At 39.3% G+C, this 21,245-nt stretch overlaps 1 protein-coding gene across 2 annotated transcripts in view; it reads right to left on the bottom strand.

The window, feature by feature from the left end:
• bahd1 (bromo adjacent homology domain containing 1) overlaps nucleotides 1–17,449 on the bottom strand; it is a 33,759-nt gene extending 16,310 nt beyond the window's left edge. The window contains exon 1 of one of the 2 annotated variants that reach the window (XM_011490338.3): nucleotides 16,832–17,449. The gene's annotated coding sequence lies outside the window, so the exon portion shown is untranslated. Of the gene's footprint in view, nucleotides 1–2,284; nucleotides 2,858–16,831 lie in introns of those variants that run through there. The other variant, XM_023951434.1, reaches the window with a different exon arrangement.
• Between the last annotated feature and the right edge of the window lie 3,796 nt (nucleotides 17,450–21,245).

Genomic DNA, 21,245 nt, shown 5'->3' with positions numbered 1-21,245 from the left:
TACTTAAAGAAATTAAGTCAAACTGTAGATTTCCTGGCAAAGAATTCTTTGTTTGATCAACATTTCAACCTTTTAAACTATTAAATTAATATTTAAAATATTTACTTTATGGTCGCTCCAAATTGATGCTTTAAAATATCATAAATATTGGGTGGAAAAACTGAAAATATTTGGAAAAAAAACTATCCATTTTCATTCAGTCGGAAGTATATAAAACTGATTTTTTTCTGTTTAGAAAATAGAAAATCCAATAAAAATGTATTTAAAAAACAAGGAAAACTATGAAGTAAGGTTTTGGCTCCAACTTTAAATGTAAAAACAATAATTAAGTATATAAAAAATAATAGTTTGCCATAAACGAAAGACTCGAACTATTTAAGTCTTCTGTGGCCAAAATATTCTTAATATTTATCTAAAAATTGGTTTAAAGTACTAAAGATTAATTATTTGTATCTATTTAGAGCCTTTTTTTAGTCTTTTAACCACAGTTTAGGTTTTACTTTTAAAGAAAAGTGCATTTGTATATTTTTCAGGGAAGACAAACATCAATAAAAGTATTCATAAAGCTATAAGTCATGAGTCAGTCAAAGTTTTTTGCATTTTCCTGAGCTCCAAGCTTGTGGAAATGTTTTTTTTTGGCCAAACTCTATAATTATGGAGACACTTCTGAACAAAATCAAATAACTAGTGGTGTACCGATTCATTTTAACAACGACTGGATTCATGTCATAATTTGTGGTTGCTAATCCAACTCAAATTGATCCAAGAGAAGATAAATAAAAAAAATGAATTAAAGATGTGTACAAATGAATAAGTAAAGCTAGAATTGTTGGCATTTCCATTTCCATTTTAGTTTAAGTTCAGCCCAATGACATTATTAGAACATTCTAGCACACTGTATGGTCACATGTCTTTGCTAAATTCAAAGTGTTTTCCCACATTGGACTAGAATGATGACTTGATCATATTTTTGCTGACATAACACGTGTGTTTTCCACTGTTAGCTGTTTTTACATTATAGTAAAAAAAACTATCATGTCTCAATCCAAATGGTATACAATAGTGGTATAATCGATTTTTTTAAAGAATTATTTTATAATTGTAGATTGATTCGATGAGCGACTTGCCTCAGACAGACCACTGTAGTTGTAGTAAGAACAGCAAATGATTCATCAATTAATTGTTACACCCCTACTAAAAATCCTGACATCATTTTTTCTTTTGTTTTTACTTTTTAGTTTAAAGTGATAAAATTTCACATTCCTTTGGATTATAACCTTAATAGACAGAAATAGCACATTTGTAGATAAAAATGCACTTCTATTTTGTTTGAGGAAAGTTGCAACAACCTGGTCTTCATGAGGTTTAAGGCTTATAAACTCACTTTTTGGCCCTTGTGTATGAAACGCTTTTACCAGACTATTTCAGATCATTTCTTCCCACCAGATTCTTTGGTTGCAACCTTTTTCTTATGGTGGAATGTGCCATTTTCAAGCATCAATTTGAAGCAAGCATGAAAAAATAAATAAATTAAACCTTGAATGACTGAACGGCTGCAGAAAATCCACCGGAAAGTAGAGCTGAGGTGATAAGGGGTTGGGGGGATTTTCTCACCTGAGGTAAAAACTAATAGACCTTAGCTGCTGTTTGGGAGGTCGGGCCACATGTTGATGCAGCAGATCAGAGAGGATCTCCTGAAAATGTTATGTGATTGGAGCAGAAGTGACACATTAAACCCTTGATGGGGTGGATTTCTGCTGCTGGTGGCAAATGAACAGGCTGTAGTTTCCTCTGTGTGAGGATCTAACAGGGGGGGGGGGGGGGGCTGTCTCACACACACACACACACACACACACACACACACACACACACACTGTAGAAGGACACGGTTTAGACCTGTCATTAAGACCACCGAACCCCCCCAGGCTGAAGCTCACCCTGCAGGAATCTGACGGCCACCACACCTACAGCCCCCCTCCACCCCTGAGAGCAGCTCCAAACGCACCGTGCAGATCGGAATTGAATCTCACGCGCTGAAGGAAGCTGCTGGAGCTTCATGGTGGACGGCGTTAATCTGTCGATGCTGTTACGTCAGAAGTCACACACTAGAAAGATAAATTATAAACCTCCACGTGATGATTAGAACCCGCGAACATCCGCGGCGGTTCTGGAGTTGCTGTAGTTCGCCGCGGCAGGAGGTTCGCGTTCCAGCCGAGTTCCTGAAAGCCGCCGACATAACCGAGCCGGATCGTCTTTCCGCGTTTGACGGGTTTTTCCACGTTACCTCGAGGAGCGCGGAGCCCCGGGGGAGCCGTCAGGGTCGCGGCGGTCAGTTGGGCGGCGCGGCTGCGGCGCACGAGCGCGATCCGCGCGGAGAACAGCCCCCGGTGGCCGGAGACATGCTGAACAAACCGGTGACCTACTTCCGAAGTGGCACGCGGGAGATGATATTCATGCGCTGCCTGCCTTCGCCTCTTCACCGGGACATCGCACCCGAACCACGGCTTTCCCGCAGCCGCGAACCGAACCGCATTTCACAACAACAACAAAAATAGATTTTTACCTGAAACCCGCACGCTCATCGGATATACTCGCTCCTTTCAGCAACTTGCCTGAAGCTCATCAATTTCAATTTCAACACCTTCAACTGTTTGTGCAAAATGTGAAGTTTTCCCCCAAAAGAAGGATAAAGTCATCAAAAACACAATTAAAATCAAAATATATGAAATATAGTCCCAAACGGCTGCAATGGATCATTTCAAGATATAAAAACTAGTTTAAAAAACAGGTTTCAAACTTCATGGAATCCTTCGTGTGTGCAGAAAAAAAGCATTTTTAAATAAAAATGTATGCAAAAACTGCACCCACAAAAAATTACAACCTAAATTATTACTTTAAAAAACAAAGTTCTATGGAGATTAAACGGTTTCACAAACTTTAATAAGAAAAAAGTTCTTATCAGCAGAACTGGCATAGTTTTTGTATGGACTTCTATTAATTAAAACAAAGCAAAAACATCAAAATTTCATTTGGAATCAAATAATTTGGGAATAAAAAGAAAGATTCAAACTTTTTTACACGGTCAAAAAACGTGGTGTTCTTTGTTATAGATATAAAAAAGAAATTTTTAAATGGTCTTGCAGCTTGCACTCCATTTAACAACTACCACACAAAAGAGAATTGGATTCTGGGTAACGAGTAAAAGAGCTGAATAACATTCTAAAATATGTTAATAAAGGTTTAGTCATTGGAGTCAACATGTCAACTCTGCTTTTTTGTGCATCTTACAAAGCTTTCCGACTCCGTTTTTCTTCCTGTTTTGGTCTGTTGTAAGCGGGATAAATGAAGATTTCCTCCGTTTGCAGAACACAACTGAACTCGAACTGAGGCTTCTTTCTGAATTCTTAAAGAGATCAAAATTAATCCATCCATCCATTTTCTTAACCGTTTTTCCCTTTCGGGGTCACGGGGCTGCCGGAGCCTATCCCGGCCACTTGTGGGCGAAGGCAGGGGACAACCTGGACAGGTCGCAGTCTGTCGCAGAGTAGAATGTCCACAAACACACACCTATTCACTCTCACACTCACACCTATGGACAATTTAGAGTGACCAATTAACCTATGAAGCATGTTTTTGGATGGTGGGAGGACGCCGGACACCCCGGAGAGAACCCATGCATGCACGGGGAGAACATGCAAACTCCACACAGAAAGGTCCCCTGTTGATGTTGTTTTTCTTGCTCCCCAAGCCGGGACTTGAACCGGAGGCATTCTTGCTGTGAGGCAAGAGCGCTAACCACTGCGCCACCGTGCAGCCATCCAAAAACTAATCTTAGTGCAATATGAAACAAGACATAAAGTTCATTTCCTTTTAGAAGAAGAGAATTTTCCTTACAGCAAAACTGGCACCACTTGGTCACAATTTAATTGGAGTCTTAACTTTGTTCCCATTTGTCCCGACACACAGAGCTGACATCTGAATTGTTGATCAGGCTAATTATTCAAAGCGTCTACATCTTAAGACTTATGCTACGTTCACATCATGCATGTCATACATGTTCAGGAACATACTGAACACGGGTTCTTGAACGCTTTCAGCATATGCTGTTCACACTGGACTGTCGCTACCTGAAACTACTGGATGTACTTATAGTTGGAAAACGCTTGGCGCAAATCTCACTCCAGGCTTTTTCTTTTACAGCTCTATTGCGATATATTGAAGACTTGGTGTCGTATAACTCCATCTGGGCAGAAACCGCAATTATTAATTTACCCGCATGATCAATTTTCAAACTACCGTAAATGAAAAAGGACGCCATTCATACGTCATTACTAGGGCTGCATGATGAGGAAAACTTGCTGTTTGCGATATTAGTGGTATAACTTGCGATACAAAAAAAAATAGCAAAACAACTAAATACATCATTTCTATTTCACTGCAACAGTTTAACTTAAAGAAGAGTCAACATAACTTAATTTTACTCCAAATGACCCTCATCTACATAGGAGGCAAGGGTCTAACATAAAAGGGATCCATCTGATTGGTCAATGATGTAAAGAAGTGCATCCGGATGACTCGAATGCATAAAGGGATTTATTTTGTTAGTTAAATACTTCAAGCTGCCATAAGATTGTTTTACAATTTTCGCCAACGTTTGCGATATGCGTATTGCACACCTTGATATCGTGATAACTATAAATTTGTGATTTATTGTGCAGGCCTAGTCAGTACCAAATCAGAGTCCCTGATTGGTCAAAGTTCAACTGGTTCAACTTTCCACAGGTGTTCAATGGTTGCGCATTTTGTACATAGATCTTGAATATGGTCTTAAAAATGTGCGTATCGAACGGGAGAGTTTTAAACGTGTAAGCCCAAAACGCGCATATGGACATAGACTTTTCATTGGAAGTGCGTTGAAGAGTGCGATGTGAACGTAGCATTAGCAACTGGGAAATCAGACAATCAGAGCGTAGTTTGTGTGTGCATCCTACAGGCGTGTCAGAAAAGTAACAGTACCTGCAGCTTACCAACGACTGAACAACACCATTACTCATATGTCAAACGTGCTTTCAACTGACATTAGCCTTCATGATGCACCTATTACCACATGCGTGACAATCCCACGTTCCATTTTCAACAAGCTTTAAGGGAATTGCACATGGAACACACCTGAGATGTGCCTTGAGGCGGCTGCTCCTCTCTGACTCTCCACAGATCTGGACAATTCAAAGATCTGGACACCCGTACAGGTCAACCCCCCATGTGGGTAACTGTTTGTGACTAAAGGCTGATTTACACTGGTTCGTTTGCGGTGAATCTCTGTTCCATTGACACAAAGAAATAGAACATTTATTAATCAATCAGAATGTTTACATCATCGTCATGTCTGCGTCCGACATCCGCCTCTCCGCACCGTATTGCAAACTTTACACAGGAATTCTATTTGTAGTCCATTGACGCATTAATGTTGCAGTAAAAAGCCAGAAAAACGGGAAACAGGTCCTCGTTTCAATATAAAAATGTCCTTCGTACTTTCAAAATAAAACGTCATAAAATTGTATTTTATATTTATCTGTCCACACGATAATCGCACATTAACACCGGACTCAGTGAGGAAGGAGAGGGACTGGAGCCTTATTGCTTACGTTTTGGATGAGCAAGGATGAAGTTGAACAATTTAGACACGGGGGTGGCAGAACAACCCACTCTTTCGGTAGCCAGGGGGAGGAGGGGACGGACCGAAGACGCAACAAAGACTATGTAAACTAACTGACGGCCGTGAGACGGACTCCCCACTCAACAGACGGACAAGCGTAAATCCCGGGTAAGGGTTATGGAGTCTGCATAGATCCAAAGCATTTTGCATGTTGTTAAGCATTAAGATGATTTTCAGCTAAGTAATAATGATCACATCAATCACTTCGATACCTGAGGGAGAATTCAATTAGGGTTTTCTCACTTTAATGGAAGCAGAAAATAGAAGGACATACCCCTCTTGATTAGGCTCATTTGCTGTGTCCTCTCCTTTTTAATAACGCACTGAATCTAATTACCGGTATGAGCGATCAGCCTGTGCTCCATCACCGCTGCTACTTTCTTCACCAAACATCTTGTTACCGAATCTCTTCTGTTAATGAGAGCTGTGGCCCTACAGGACGTCACTCAAAAAAAATCGGAAGGAAAACCCAACTGAAAGCCGCTACGGCATCACGTTGGCGTGCAGTCAGAATTGAGTTTAATTAGAATAAATGCTGATTGTCCTCATCAATATCAGCTCTACGATGTGTAATTAACAGCTGTAAAGGAGCCGAGTGTGTTGAGTTAATGAGGTGTGAGCATCAGGGGGGAAAGTGGGGGGAATGTAGACTGCTGAGAGCTGACCTGCACAGCAATAAACACACAGAAGAGGTGCACCATGCCAAGCTGGTGGACTAAGTGCTTTCTGTTATGCACAAGTTGATGTTTTCTAATAGTTTCCCAAAATAGAAAGCATCTCCACTTTGAAAGTTTCTTACTGAATCTTTGCAATGCTGCTAGCTGGGAGTTTCTTTTTTTTTTGGTTTGGTGTGCTAAAAATACTCAACAGTAGGGCTGCACGATATGAGAAATTAAAACTCCAAATGACCATCATCCCACATAGGAGGCGAACTTCTAACATAAAGAGCTCCATCCCATTAGTCAACAACGTCAAGGGGTCCATCTGATTGGTCAAATGCATAAATGGATGTATTTGATTCTTTAAATACTTCAAGCTAGCATTAGATTGTTTTAACACATTTATTGTAATCATTTATTGAAATTCTCACTGTCTTTTGCGATATGCATATTGCACAGCTTGATTTTGCGATAACGATAATTTATTTAATAAGTTGCGATTTATTGTGAAGGCCTACTCAACAGAAACTCTAGTTTCTAACTAAAATCCATATTTTGACAGAGAAATACTTTCTCCCAACAACCAGACCGCTATCCCAATGCAGGAACATCTCAGAGAGTTCCAATATCCTGAAAAAAGTTCAATGTTTTGTCAGCCAATTCAAAAAGAGAAATTTTTCCTTTATATAGATTCATAACGCAAAAAATTATTACAAGCCTTTATTTTTTCTAAATTTGATGATTATGGCCACATGTTTATTATATCTCATATGAACATTAAAAAATCATGTCTTAAGCTAAAATGTCAGATTTTAACAAAGTATGTGCATTTCTATGCATTCATCTACTGACTTAAAGCGCTGTGGCAGGAACGTGATCAGATTGGGACACCAAGTGAAAGTGTAATGGAAGATATACAACTTTCCGTATGTCTTATCATGCCTACAGACCTTCCAATACACTGCATATTTTCAATAGTCCTCTAGCTCAGTGTTTTTTAACCAGTGTGCCGCAACACACTAGTGTGCCGTGTGAGATGGTCAGGTGTGCCGTGGGAAATTACCCATTCACTGATCTAAAAACATTTACCATCTCCAGAATATCAGCTCTGTGTTCATCCAAACAGGCCCTGATAAAACACTGAGTAGTTAGGAATGTGAAAGATCATAAAATACTCTTTTCTTTGTGTTTATTTGATTCTATTAAAGACACTGCTAGGAATGGCGGTACCGCGATTTAGCCACAGCTTTGGCTCTGTTTTCGGAAAAGTACCGCCCCTTTAACTGTCTCCACCAATTATTCTTGGAGGCTTAATCGTACGTCATCAGTCTGACCAATCAAAAGTGGTTAAAGTCTTCACTTCCTTGTTACGATTTTGCTCGTAAAGTCTCTCAGTTCCAACAAAAATACCAGCTCAGCTTCCCGCAGGATCCGGTGTCAGACCGTGGAACAAGTAAACAAAACAATGAAACCAAGAGAAGTGAGTCTGTCTGCTATCGGCGGCAGTTACGCACAACATCTCCCATGATGCATAAGGTTAAAGTGACAGCATCTCTGGGCTACAATGAGTCTTCCCTGTTACACGTCTTGAAACCACAACGAACACACAAACAGTTTTTAAATCTTTTTGATGAAATCAGAGGGAAACAGTTTAGTCCTCCTTTAGGTTTGTGTGTATTAACAGCCAAACATCCCAGAGTTTGGTTCAAGTCATCTTTCTAACTGAAACACTTTTCTAATAACGTCTGGATTATTTTATATGTTAAAATTAAGGAGAAGTAATAACAACATTTAAGAAACAGGATTAAGGTGAAGTGGCCAACAGACACAATTAAACTAAAAAGAAAACATTTTTGTTAAAGTTTTCAAAGACTTCATCATTGATTAAGACAAAAGAAAAACTAATAAAACTTCAACATGGTCACTTTTTGTGTAGCTACAAAAACATAATGTTATTTTTTTTTGTGTAAAATGTATCAAACATATTGTGATCATATAATTGTTTAAAAAAAGTTGCCTTTGCAATAACATTGAAATAAACATTTAAAAAATAAATCGCTATTTAGAAAGAATATATTTGTTTTTTTGTTCGGTTACATAAAATTGTATGTACTAGCAGGGTAAAATGTCAAATAATTTAGTTGAAAATTATTACTGAAAACTAACTTAACTTTTATTACATCTTTAAGAAAAAACAGCCGAAACCTCCAGCTTTTTCTGCCACAATTATCACAAAAATGCACGTGAGATTGCAGAAGGACTGCACATCAATACGGACTATGAGTTTCTCCTTTTTTAAAATTTTTGGATGCCGGTGTGCCTCGGGATTTTTTTCAAGGATAAAGTGTGCCTTGGCTAAAAAAACTGGTTGAAAAACACTGATCTAGGTGCTTTTTCAAACAATATTTCGCATGGCCCTGTGGGTAAAAGAGACTGGTGGTTGTTGGAGAGCAGCTGTTATTCGCCTCATAGACAAAATGGTGTCAGCTAAACAGAGTTGTTTTAGCAGATAAACACGCCATGGCACCATATTTACGACCACAAAATGCAGGCGACAACACTGAATGAACATTTCAACATTGAATACAATGATCAGTACAGCACACTGTATTATTAACACAGTCCATGTTATCACTGTAAGTATAAAGAACAGACATGGTAGACATATGTATGATAGTGGTGTTAAAACAATTTTTAAAAAAAAGTTCTAAAATGCTTTTCCAGAATAAACATTGTTGTGCTAGTACAGCGCTAAAAACAAAAAGAACAATGGCTGTGAAAATGTTTTGATCAATGAGGAAAAAAGGCAGTTATCTGACTCAAATGTGGCTAAAGTTTGGTGTAAATCAAAGCATTTGGTTGGTAATAATTAGGGCTCAAAGTTGATAACCCTAGATTTAAGAAAAATTATATAATATATGTTTTGGACCATAGGGGTCCGGATTATAAAATGAATGAAGTGAAACAAAACAAAACAGTCATAATGTGGTATGATTACCATACCCAGAATGCCTAGAGATACCAAGAGGCAGGTGATTGGTCAGATGAGTTGATGGGAACTTTTTCTAGTAAACCGTGTTGTTTTACATTCATCTGCAATAAGAAGACTTTGCAGAGAGTGCAACATAACAGATAAGTCAAACTTTATTGACAACAACTCAACATTGTTCAGTTGGAATGCATAAAATACGAAACAATGCTATTGCTTTTCCATTTCTTTGTGTTGAAGCACAGTATGTACATCACCGTGCCCCAACAATCCATCAAACAGTGTGACTTGGTAGTTTCCCAACGTTGGACAAAAACATTGACAGATTTTTGAGCACCATGTACCACAAAATTGATTCCAGGACAATAAAACCAAAGTTTCTGCATAAGGCACACTGTTGATATTTTAGAAAATTAAAGACTTATGGTCCAACAAATACAGTCTCCTTTAAAAAAGCTCCACCCACTATGTTTTTAAATCTCTAAAAACATATCAATATATTTCTCATCCAAACAAATAGCTACAACAGTTCCCTGCTTTATAATGGACAACTCTGCAGAGCTTTTGCGTAAGATGAACTACCATTGCAGCTAATGGTGGATCTACAACTTTGAGTCCCTACTGGCCACAAAGAACCAAGCAAAAGCTTGCAAAAATCTCTCCCTCCCAAATATTGTTAAGCTTCAGGGCATAAAAATGTAAAATTCAATATAAGAGAATAGTTTTAGCAATACAGCAGAATAAGCTTTTATTCTGGTGAATCCTAATAAACCTGTGAAGTCAGTCAAGAATAAGGGACTCTTTACACCTGCTCTTGATGTCTGTTGTGGGCGTTCAAGTCACAAGTGGATGTCCCAGAGTGTGCCGGTTTAATGCCATGAAAGTGTGTCTGGAGCGACCACCCTCTCTTTATGCAAACAAACATATTTCCCACACAATAAACAGATCCCTCCGAACCGCAGATTGTGTAATACATATGCAAATTCCTGAAGTCAGTTCAGTGACCAGAATGATGATCAGCTTCTAAACACATTTCAGACCTGCCTCACTTAGGCTGACGGTTGGATTCCACAGCGCTCTGATGAAACACCCAGCCCCTTTGCTCAGTGCGATCATATTGCTCAGGATGCACATAAAGATTGGGTGTAAACAGCCTCTTTTGGGCAGTTTATGCGCATAAAATTTAATTTACGAAGCATGCATGACAGATAGCAGCTAATTCATTCTCCAAAAAAAGCCAATTCTTTCTTCCATTGAGCTTCTAATATAGAGCTAACATTTCACAATGTGTTGGAACATGCTAAACTGTGTGTAAAACATTCTAGTGCTATTCGAGGAAGAGCACAAACCAGATTAAGAAGCTGTGACAGCGCTGGTGCTAAAGTGGGTGAAAGGGGGGTTTATGATTTGAGCCTTTTTGTCGACAGCCGTAGAATTAAGTCGGCTTAAGTGTGCGCATTTGATAAAATAAAATAAAATCAAAGCAGAACTTCAAAAGATAACTTATTGCGAAAAAAATGGAGAAGCAAATGGAAGAATCTGCAGCCTAACAGGCTGCCTGTCAGCTCCAGGATTGTCTACAGATGTACAGATGACAGTTCAGCGCTACAGATGCAGGACAGGAAGTGCAATTATCTGCTTTTACTGCTCCTCTTCAAAGAGGCACGGAGAGACGGCAGACAGCCTCAGTAGCTGGAAAAGAAGCGGAGGGGGGAATAAGAAGCAGAGAGACAGACAATGATGATGAAGTCTGGATTTAGTAGAAAAAAAAGGAGAAAAAACTAAGGGAAACCCCAAAGAAGAGAGAGAAAGAAGAAAGAGAACGTGACACGCTACATTCACACTGAGCAGGGAAAAGTCAAACTCGGTTAAAAAATAGAAATTTTGTTTTAAGCCTCTGTTTTAGTGAAAGTTTCTCTAAAAGATCCGGATGCATAACAGGAACTTTATGTTCTTATAGGGAATGCATTGAATTAGAGACACTCACAAATACTCCTAAAGAATGGGTGCAGACTGTGAAAAATTGCGTTAAGCCTTGGTAACGTGGTGGGGTTGATCCATTTGGGTGCTGCTGGTTTTTGGATTGTCTGGGCCCGTGAAGGGTTGTAGAGAGGAGTGGATACATTTGATGCTATGTTCAACCCCCCCATGGGATGCACGTTTAAGAACGCGCTAAACAAGCATTTTCATTTTCAGAATCAGGTGTTCCCACTGGATTGTTGCAACCCAATATGTACCTAAAGTTGGAAGAGGTTTGGTAGAAATCTCGTTGCAGACTTTTTCTTTCACAGCTCTATTCCCATTTATGAAGACTTGGTATCATAAATTTCCGGATGGCACAAACTGCAATTATTAATGCATAACCAATCATAAACAATTTTCAAATGGTTGGCACTTCCGTGAATGAAGGGGGACGTCATCTTTTCGTCGCTACCAAATCCAAGTTCCTGATTGGTCAAAGTTCGACTGTTTAGCTTTCAATGCACATTCAATGGACGTGTGTTTTGTACATATAGCCCGAAAACTGTCGTAGAAACTTGCATAGGGGTTCGTGAACGTGAGAGTTTTGAACGCAAAGGCCTGAAAAGCTCATTCGCATCCGTTTCGATTGACGTATTAGTGGACGTGGATGCCTGAACGTGTATTGCTGATGCCAGTGTGAACATAGTGTTAAATGGAAGTGCATGCGTGTCTCGCAGTTCTCTTGAGGCTCGTACACCCACCACAAGGGAATTCATGAAAATGGAACATATTTTGGCGCGTGTTGCACGTACCCTATGACGAATGGGTGATGCTGTCGTACTGTACCCTTATACCACGCTCTAAACATTAGTAAGGTGTGAGTGTTCGCCGCTAAATGACTGTGCAAACGGCCCAGGTATGAGGTGTGTACATAATACGCAAGTGCCTGTTGCTCGCAGCATCCCCGTAGAAAACAAATGTGCATAAACAATGAAAACTACCGGTATGCATTTTTACTAACCTAGCAGTCTATGACCTTAATATTTTGTGCGGCCATCTGTGTTACCCACACTGGTTTGTCCATTTTTCGCAGGAAAAAAGCAACTTTTTATATCAGGTTAGTACCAATAAGGGCAAAAAGCCACTTTTCTCTGCGACAGAATCAGCTGATTTACATCGATTCCATAATCATTATGGTAAATTGTTGCATATCAACACTAGTCTGATTTTCTCTGCTTTCAGAAAAGAATTGTGTTAATGGTTGAAGACTTTCTGCAGTCAAAAGAATGTCAACCCTGATGCCAAAGCTCCAGTGTTAAAGGGTTAATCATTTTGAGAAGAGGCCTGTTGCTGGATTAGATGAAGGAAAGTAAACGGCTGGAGAGGGGGTTCTCCCTCCTACCCACCTGCCGGAGCCTCAGTCAGGCTTTCAGCATCTGCCAAACTGAAGGACGCTTGGTGCCATGTGCTTTTCACTGAAAGAGCTTGACGTTTGTCGGTCACACTGAGAGCTTCTGTTCTATTTAGTCTTAGCCAAAATGAGCATTCAATAAAAATAAAAAAAGAAAGAGATAAAACACACGGGCATTCATTCACAGAGTCCCACCCCATGCAAACAATCCCCCGCATGTGTTGGGAGAGAGCAAGACCCCTTTGCTCTGACAGCTCCACATCCACAGCTGTGGACCGGTGGACAGCTGACGCCAGTCTGCGGCTCTCCTATGTCCTCTTCTGTTTCCATGAATTAGACCTGCAATTTTCACAGCTGTGTCTCTCCGCATTATACTAGGAGAGAGTGTGTGTGTGTGGGGGGGGGAATACAGATGAGGCGGCAAAGCCAACATTGTACAAAAAAAAATGTCCTGCTCATTTAGATGCTCCAACATCGTCGAAGACAACCATAATCCAGCATAACTAATGAAAAAGAAAAGTTTAGTCCAGGGTAAAGTCCAGCAAAGTTTTGTCTTTGTGGGTAAATGGAAAAAGTTTATATTTACAACTAAGCTTTTTGGTTATAAACAATTTTTTTAACCAAAGTTTTGTTTGGTGGTAAAGGTTATCAGGGCTAGACAAGCAAGCCATGTTTGGTCTGCCTGAAAACTGGGGTCTTTGTTTGCTTGCTAGTGAGCCCTGGTACATTTTATTACAGTGTAAATGCAGACCCATACTTTAGTGGACCAAAGAGTAGATATGAGCCCCAAAAAAAGTGAGGAAAGTGTTGAACATTTAACGCATAACAAGAAACTCCCACCAAAGCTGAAACACAGATCAAGAAAAACGTTGGAATGTGTTTAGTAAGACTATAGAAAACATGGTCAAATTTGTATTCTCCAGAGGTGGTACTTTGAAAAAGCAGGGGAAAATGTACCTTCATGTGTTTTGACTTCTTTTCTGCATCAGGAAATGTTTTGGTTTGTGTTTCTGCCCGATTTTTATGGTTTGGTCTGGTCATTAAACCAAACATAATCATTCAGGTCAAGCAACCTCACTGAGCTATCATGGTGTAGAAGAAACTTCAGAGAGAAAACGTTGTAGGTGGTTCATACTGGAAAGAAAATAGTCTTTCAGTTTCCCCACGATTTATGTCTGTCAATTCCTGGAATTTAAAAATAAATCCACTTTAGTGAAAAGTTTTAAAATGTTCGAACATTTGGACAGTCCCTTAAATCTATTCAACAGAGGAGCGGTAAGCCAAAAATCGGTAGTTTTCTTGGACTGAAGACTGTCAGTAGTACATTAGAAATTAACCTCTGAGTTTTGGGTGAAATTGTTGATGAGGATGACCCCCCCCCCCTCTCTCTTTCTCTCTCTCTCTCTCCTCAGAGCTCTGTTTACATGCTCTCCGCTAGCTTACATCCCCTCACACCGGCTACTAACATGAACAGTGCAAAAAAAAAAAGAAATGGCGAGGGACATTGGAGCTATCTAGCCGTACAGTTTAGAGCCAGATGCCAGTTCAGACGAGGAAAACGAAGATGTACATGGATCTATTTGGTTACGTTTGGTTTGAGAGATTACACCAAACGTAACCTGTGAGATCTGAAGCCCAACTTCAGATTTACGTATGAGGGAGGATCTCTTTGCAACCAAACCCATCCAGTCTAAAGCAATGACTGGAATGAACCCTTGTCAAATGACCCTAGTTCTGCAGTGTTACAAACGTTTTTCAGGATTCACTTTGCTGTAAAAATCTCTAATCAGCGTCTTGCAGCTGAAGCCCTTGAAAATTGAGGTCTTTCATCAATAAGCAAAAGCACACAATCAAATCCAGCTAGATGATCTGTGATTTCTCTGACGGATGACACTCAACTTCTGCATCATTTATGATTAGTATGATTCTTCAGCAGAAAAAGACTCATTAGCATTTCCAGTGAAGCTGTGGGAGTGAAGCTGCTTTCATTTTCCTCCAACAAAGAGGATGTTTTTTAACGGATTTAAATAGCAAAGTGAAACCATGAACAAGAATGCTCAACACCCATTGTAATCAGTTCTCTTCTGGTTTTGCAGTCCTTTCCTCAACCCACAAGTCTAAAGTACTGTCTCCTCTTATTGTGTCTGTCCGCTCAGTCTAGCTACCAGGCAAAAAAAAAAGTGGATCAGAAATAATACAATTAAGTCTAAGATTGATTGCTGGTTCTGAAACTCATCTGAAGCAGTCAATTTCCACTCAATAGGCTGCTTTTACATTCCTGTTAACCAACTAGAGTGTCTTTGTGGAGTTTTTCCATTTACAAAGTTTTATAAACTCTGATTAAATGTTCATACCGTCTTTGCCATGTTTTTTTTTCAATGGCTTTTTTAGACACATGGCCTTACCACAATAAAACTAAGTATTCGACCTGTAACGCAGTATCAAAATCAGATTTATTTAAACTATGCAACAAATATGGATCATGTTTTTGATCTGAATCAATCTCTGATGACAAAATGTCACATATCAAGTAAAAAAAAAAGGTATTTAAATCGCTTTTATTAAAATTTGTTGGTCTTTCAAAGGAAGACATTTTTGCTGCTACTTTTTTGCTGGTGTTCATAACGCAACTCGCATTAGCAGGTCCAACTTTGGTTTAGTATAAAATACCTGTTATGCAAGATTTTTCTTAAAAGATAATTTGATTTTGTTGACTTTTATTTAAATACAACTGTTACAATTGGTGTTTTCCACTGTTTTTGGTTTTACGATTTGTTTATGTATTGTTATATTGATCACCAATAATCACATATTGCTAAGTTCTCTTCATATCGTGCAGCCCCATAGTAAATGTCACTGGAATTGGAATTGTTGACACAAGACCAAAAAAGTTTTTTAACTGCATATGTGCTACGTTCACACAGCCCTCTGCAACACATGTTCAAGTGATCACTTTCAATGAAAAGTCTACATAAATGGGCGTGAATGCGCATTTCGGGCTTCTGCGTTCAAAACCCTCATATAGCTACACAAGTTTTTAATCCATTTTTGGGCTTTACATACAAAACGCACAGCCATTTAATGCGTGTCGAAAGTTAAACCAGGTCGAACTTTGTCCTATCATGGACGGGGATTTGTGCCAACCATTTGAGAATTGATCAAGAAGAAGAAATTAATAATTGCGGTTTGTGCCCAGCAGGATAATGGACTTCCAAGTCTTTCATACATCGGAATAGAGCCGTGAAAGAAAAAGCCTGGCACAAGATTCACAAGACTTTCACCGCTTCAACCTTTCGCAGGAAGCCTCTTCCAGCTGTAGGTGACAGACATGAGCTAGTAACCAGCAGCAAAGGAGAAAGCAGCTTCTCCCTTCTTGTCCAGTGTGAACACTATGACCTAAACGCGTATTTTGGGAGTTCAAGAATGTGCGTCTGGTGCGATCGTGGCATCAGCCACCTATCAGCCCGGGGAAGTTGTCAGACTACAATATAAATTCCCACAATTTTATCGAAAAGAGGACTTTCCCCAACTTTTTGCGGAGAGAGTAAATTCACCAAGACCATCAGGAACTAATGCTTTTCTAAAGTAATAAATAAATTTTTTTAAGTGCAGGGAGAGTCCCCCATATTCATATTTAAGGATTTTTAAATATTTTACAACAGACAATACAGGGAAGTAGGGTACAAAAACGAATTGTGCAGTATTTTGAACAAAAAGACAGGATTGCTTTTCATTCAAAATTACACATAAGATTCCTGAAATGCCAGTAAACGTGTCTGCGTCAATCCTATCAAGGGAATGTTTTGTAAATGTGCTTTGATCTGTAACTTCTCTTCTTTAAAGATCAAAGGTATTTGCAAAAATTGAGTTTCAACTGCAGCTTAGACCGCTTTCAGGCGACCAGGAGCCCAACTCTCAGCCAAAAATGAACCCCGGTGACTCCACGGAAAGTTAATTTTCAATTACTCGAATGCAAAACCACCCTAGAAGAATGCGCTTTTGTGGCAGTAGCGGACTCAACACAATCCAGCCCCAACCGCCTCATCGACACTTTCAGTTTAGCCCGAGATAAGAGTTGGAAGCTTCAGTCTTACCGCCTCGCAGAGAAGAAAACCCAGTCCAGAGGAGGCGATTTAAAAGAATAAAATAAAACAAAAAGGTAAATTAGTTCTAGCTGGCGAGGAGGAGATGCGTCAGGTGTACGCTTCCCTCAAGCGAAGGAGGAAAACGGTGCGAGGTCGAGTCATGTTGAGTTTTCCCAGCTCGGTTTCCGTTTCCCCAAAGTAAAAAAGAAAGAAAGAAACAACTAAATAAACAAACACCCCTTCGATAGACTTTGTCGTCCCGCAGCAGCGTCACAAACTCGGGCTCAGCAGCCGTGCAGTACTGCTCACTTCGGCGTGTTTTTACATAACAGCATCATCCGCTTTCTACGTTGACGCATCATGTAGCGAAAACATGGAGTTTCTTAAAGGGGCCACCGGCCGAACGTCACCGGCCCCGCCAGCAGCTGCACGCGCCGCGGCGGGCAGATGGCTCCCGTGACGTTCACGCCTCTCCTCCTAACAGAATGCCTGACAGCAGTGACAGGAGCTCAGCTGCTCCACGACCACGAAGGATTTATGACCCCCGGCCCACCCCGACACAGAAGCATGGACTGAGTGTTTTCTGACTTCATCAATTAAAAAAAAAAAAAAGAAACCTACACTGTGTCGATATTTATGGAAAAATAGTTTCAAAATAAAAAAACTAGTTTAAAAAAAAATCATTTTAAAGGTAGAAATCTCATACCAAAAAAAAAAAAAAAAAAATTGAGAAGAATGAATGTCTTTTGGTGGCTTTGTTCTTATTATAATAACAATTCTGGTCATCATTAAAAACCCTGTTTAACATTTTTTTTTAATTTCTTAAGGCCATTGACTTCGGACAGGCATGTCCTAAGTCCGGCCCGTGGGCCAAATATGGTCCGCAAATTTTATGGCAGGTGCCTATCATGAAATCAGTAATATGCGTCCCCCCAGCGCTTTCTAAAAACTGTGTGTACGATTTCTTGATTGTGATTAGCCTAATTCTGTCATTAGCCATTGTAAACTTGTGGCAACACAGCGGTTTGTTTTGTACTTCTGGATAACATAAATATTTATTATTTTCCTGTTCACATGATTTACATTTAGAGTTTTAAAGTGAGCATTTATTAATGACTATTATTTAAAGTTTCATGTGAAGGCCATTGACTTTATAAGACAGGCGTGTCGAAAGTCCGGCCTGTAGGCCAAATATGGCCCACATTCAAATTTTATAGCGGGTAACTGTCATAAAATCAATAATATGCGTCCCCCAGCGCTTCCTACATACTGTGATTATGATTTCTTGATTTTGTTTAGCCTAATTCCATTGTAGCTGCCATTCTTGTCACTGTGTCACATGATTGGGGTGAATTTTGATTTAGTGCACCTGTTCAACTACAGGTTGGGTCTTTTGTGAATGAGAAAAGTGAGCAGGTCTTAGTCTTTTTGTATACCCCATCCTATGATAGATTCCATAACATTCATTTAAATACCTTTAAAAATAATATGTAACATTTTATGTGAAGGCCATTGACATTAAAAGACAGGCATGACCAATCCGCCCCGTTGGCCAAATGTGGCGCACATTCAAATTTTATGGCAGGTACTTATCATGAATAAATAATTTCCAACCCCCACTTTCTGAAAACTGTACAGTACAATCACTTGATTGGGATCAGCTTAATTACGTCATAAACCTGTGGCAACATTGTCACATATTTTGTACTTCTGAATCAAATAACTATTGATTTACACAACTTACATTCAGAAGTTTACAGTGAGTATTTAATAATGAATAATATGTAACGTTTCATGTGAACCCAGATTTAAAGTTCAAGAAAAGTGAGGAAGACCCTTTCTTCATTTTATTTTTGGTCTTTAAATTCATTTGCATTTAATGTTATAAAAAACGTTCAAAGAATGCAGGCTGATTGGTTGGCCCTCACACACTTTCACCTCACTAAATCTGGCTCTCTGCAGAAAGTTAAGACACTCCTGGTATCAGAGAACTGGACTGAGTGTGATGTCAACTACAGAAAATGTCTTACTTTCACCTCCAACCACATGAAGTCAATTCAGTCGCCATTTTTTAATGATGCTCGGACCAATTACTGCTTACAAATGTCGTCTGGCTCAATCACGGAGAATTCTTTGTCGCGAAAAAATGGTGACTGAATTGACCTTATTTCAGTGGAAGTAAGCCATTTTCTATGGGTGACATCCCGCTCGCTCGGTCCAGTTCTCTTGTACAGTAAATAGAGTCAACCTAGCTACTGTTGGGCAAAGGTGGGGTACACCCTGAACAGGTCGCCAGTCTGTTGCAGGGCCACTCACACACTTTAGAGACACCAGTTGACCCAATCCCAATCGTGCACAGAAAGAAAATGCAAACTCGAAACAGACAGGTTCCAGTCGGTATTTTAACCAGAGCCCTCTCACTGTGAGGTGAGAACTACTACACCACCATGCAGCCCTGAAAGAACCATACGGGGTCATAAAACTCATGCTAAGTTTTATTTGCATGCAATTTTGCGTGACCCAAGCATCTTTGTCACTCAAGTTCATGAGTAATTTAACAGTTGTTCATCCATCATTGCTGTAATGCAATCCACCAAATGTTCAAATGAAATCCAAATCTTTGCTTAAGAGGTAATAAAGAGTATTGAAGGGCTTCCAACAGACTCTTGGAAGCTTATGAGTCCCCCAGTGCCAAGAAGCAGTTTTGTCATTTAATGTCTTTGTTTAATTCTAGCTGTGTGATTTATAATTTACTTTGTTTGCATTGCAGAGGTTAGTTTTTGATTTGCAAACACTAATTTAAAGGTAAACAGCAGGAGAACAACCTTTACTTGGTTGAGTCAGTTTGCTCCTCAGTTTCTTGGGAGGAGCCCTTCTTGCTAAATGATAAGCTAAGCAGCTGCAAACACTAAGTACTCTGTGTTGACAGAGATTACTCAACACATGTGTTTTCTATTTTCCTATGAAATCAAGTATGGCCTTTCTATAAGGGGGTTCAGTCTTTTCTATTCTAAACAAAAATTAGGTTTGTTTTACTCTTTGCAAAGATGTCTCACCTGTAAAAAATATTACAAAGGTTTTTCAAACATGATGATACAGAGCAATTGTAGCCTTTGGGTAAAGTAATATTGACTGTGAGTAAATTTCCATCCATCCATCCATCCATCCATCCATCCATCCATCCATCCATCCATCCATCCATCCATCCATCCATCCATCCATCCATCCATCCATCCTCCAACCCAGCTGTTTCCATTTCAGGGTCATGTGGTTCCATATCCCAACTACTGTTGGGCAAAGGTGAGGTTCACTGTGGACAGGGGGGGCCACACAACCACACACACCCACATTCGCATATAGAGACACTTTAGAATCACCAATCAACATATGAATAAGAGCCCAGATGAAAGCAGGGTACGTTTCATAAAGTCAAATAAAAGTCAAATTATTGTTTTTCCTTATACCACTTCTTTTTTTAAGTTACAACAATCAAGTAAACAGTACAAATATTTAGGTTTTGAGTAGAATTCCCTCTTTGACTGTCCCAGACTGGTATGTACAGATTGAACATGTGACATGTTAACAAACCTTAAGCAGTCAAGTTCCAAATTGTGTTTATTTAAAGCTCTCATGCACAGATTTAAATGATCTTCTCTTTTCTGCACATATATTTTTAAGATGACGTTTGAATTCTCTTCACAGTAAAACATTTGCTGAAAAGTAAGAAAGAAGATGAGAGGACTCTTCCCATATCAGTATGATTCTAAAATCAAGTGGTGAAGATGCCATGCAGGGCTGGATCAAATGGCAGGATCCACCCAATAGGCAAACTCTTTAGCTTGACTGAAGCTCTTTTAAAAATTTGAAACAGGTGTAAACAAGTCCCTCCTCATTCTTACCAATATTAAACCATCCAATTTTCAAAGAAAAACATACTTTTGTGATGTTTCCATAAAGGTTGGTTTGTAGTTTTTTTTTTCCAACACGTGACCATCAAGTAAGCTTCACGAGTCTCAACAGGCGTGTTGTAACTTGTTGGGCTTGTTTACCTATTTTTAGAAGGGCCTTGGTTTGCTGTTTTCCTTTTACCACGATGCAAGATTATCAGAGTTTAAAAAACAGGCTTTAAATCATCCCAATGGGTGACCCGGCACACCTTTCATCAATCTTTTATCATACTCTACTAAAAAGGCAAGGCTCGGTTGTGGCTCATGAAAAGAAGATGGATTAAAGATTAAAATATAGAATAAAAGAAAATCCCAAACCTAAAACAAAACAAACAAACAAATAAAAGCCTCTTTTGGCACAAAATATGTTTTACTTTGTGCAAAACCTGTGAGAACTCTAGAGAAACATGGGTGTAAAACTGGTGATTGATGCATAGAACGTTTATTGTTTGACTTGTAAAACTATTGTTTTATAG

The sequence above is a fragment of the Oryzias latipes genome, chromosome 22 (assembly GCF_002234675.1).
Source record: "Oryzias latipes chromosome 22, ASM223467v1".
NCBI lineage: Eukaryota > Metazoa > Chordata > Actinopteri > Beloniformes > Adrianichthyidae > Oryzias > Oryzias latipes.
The sequence above is the reverse complement of the archived record's forward strand: the minus strand, read 5'-3'. Positions and strand labels throughout refer to the sequence as shown.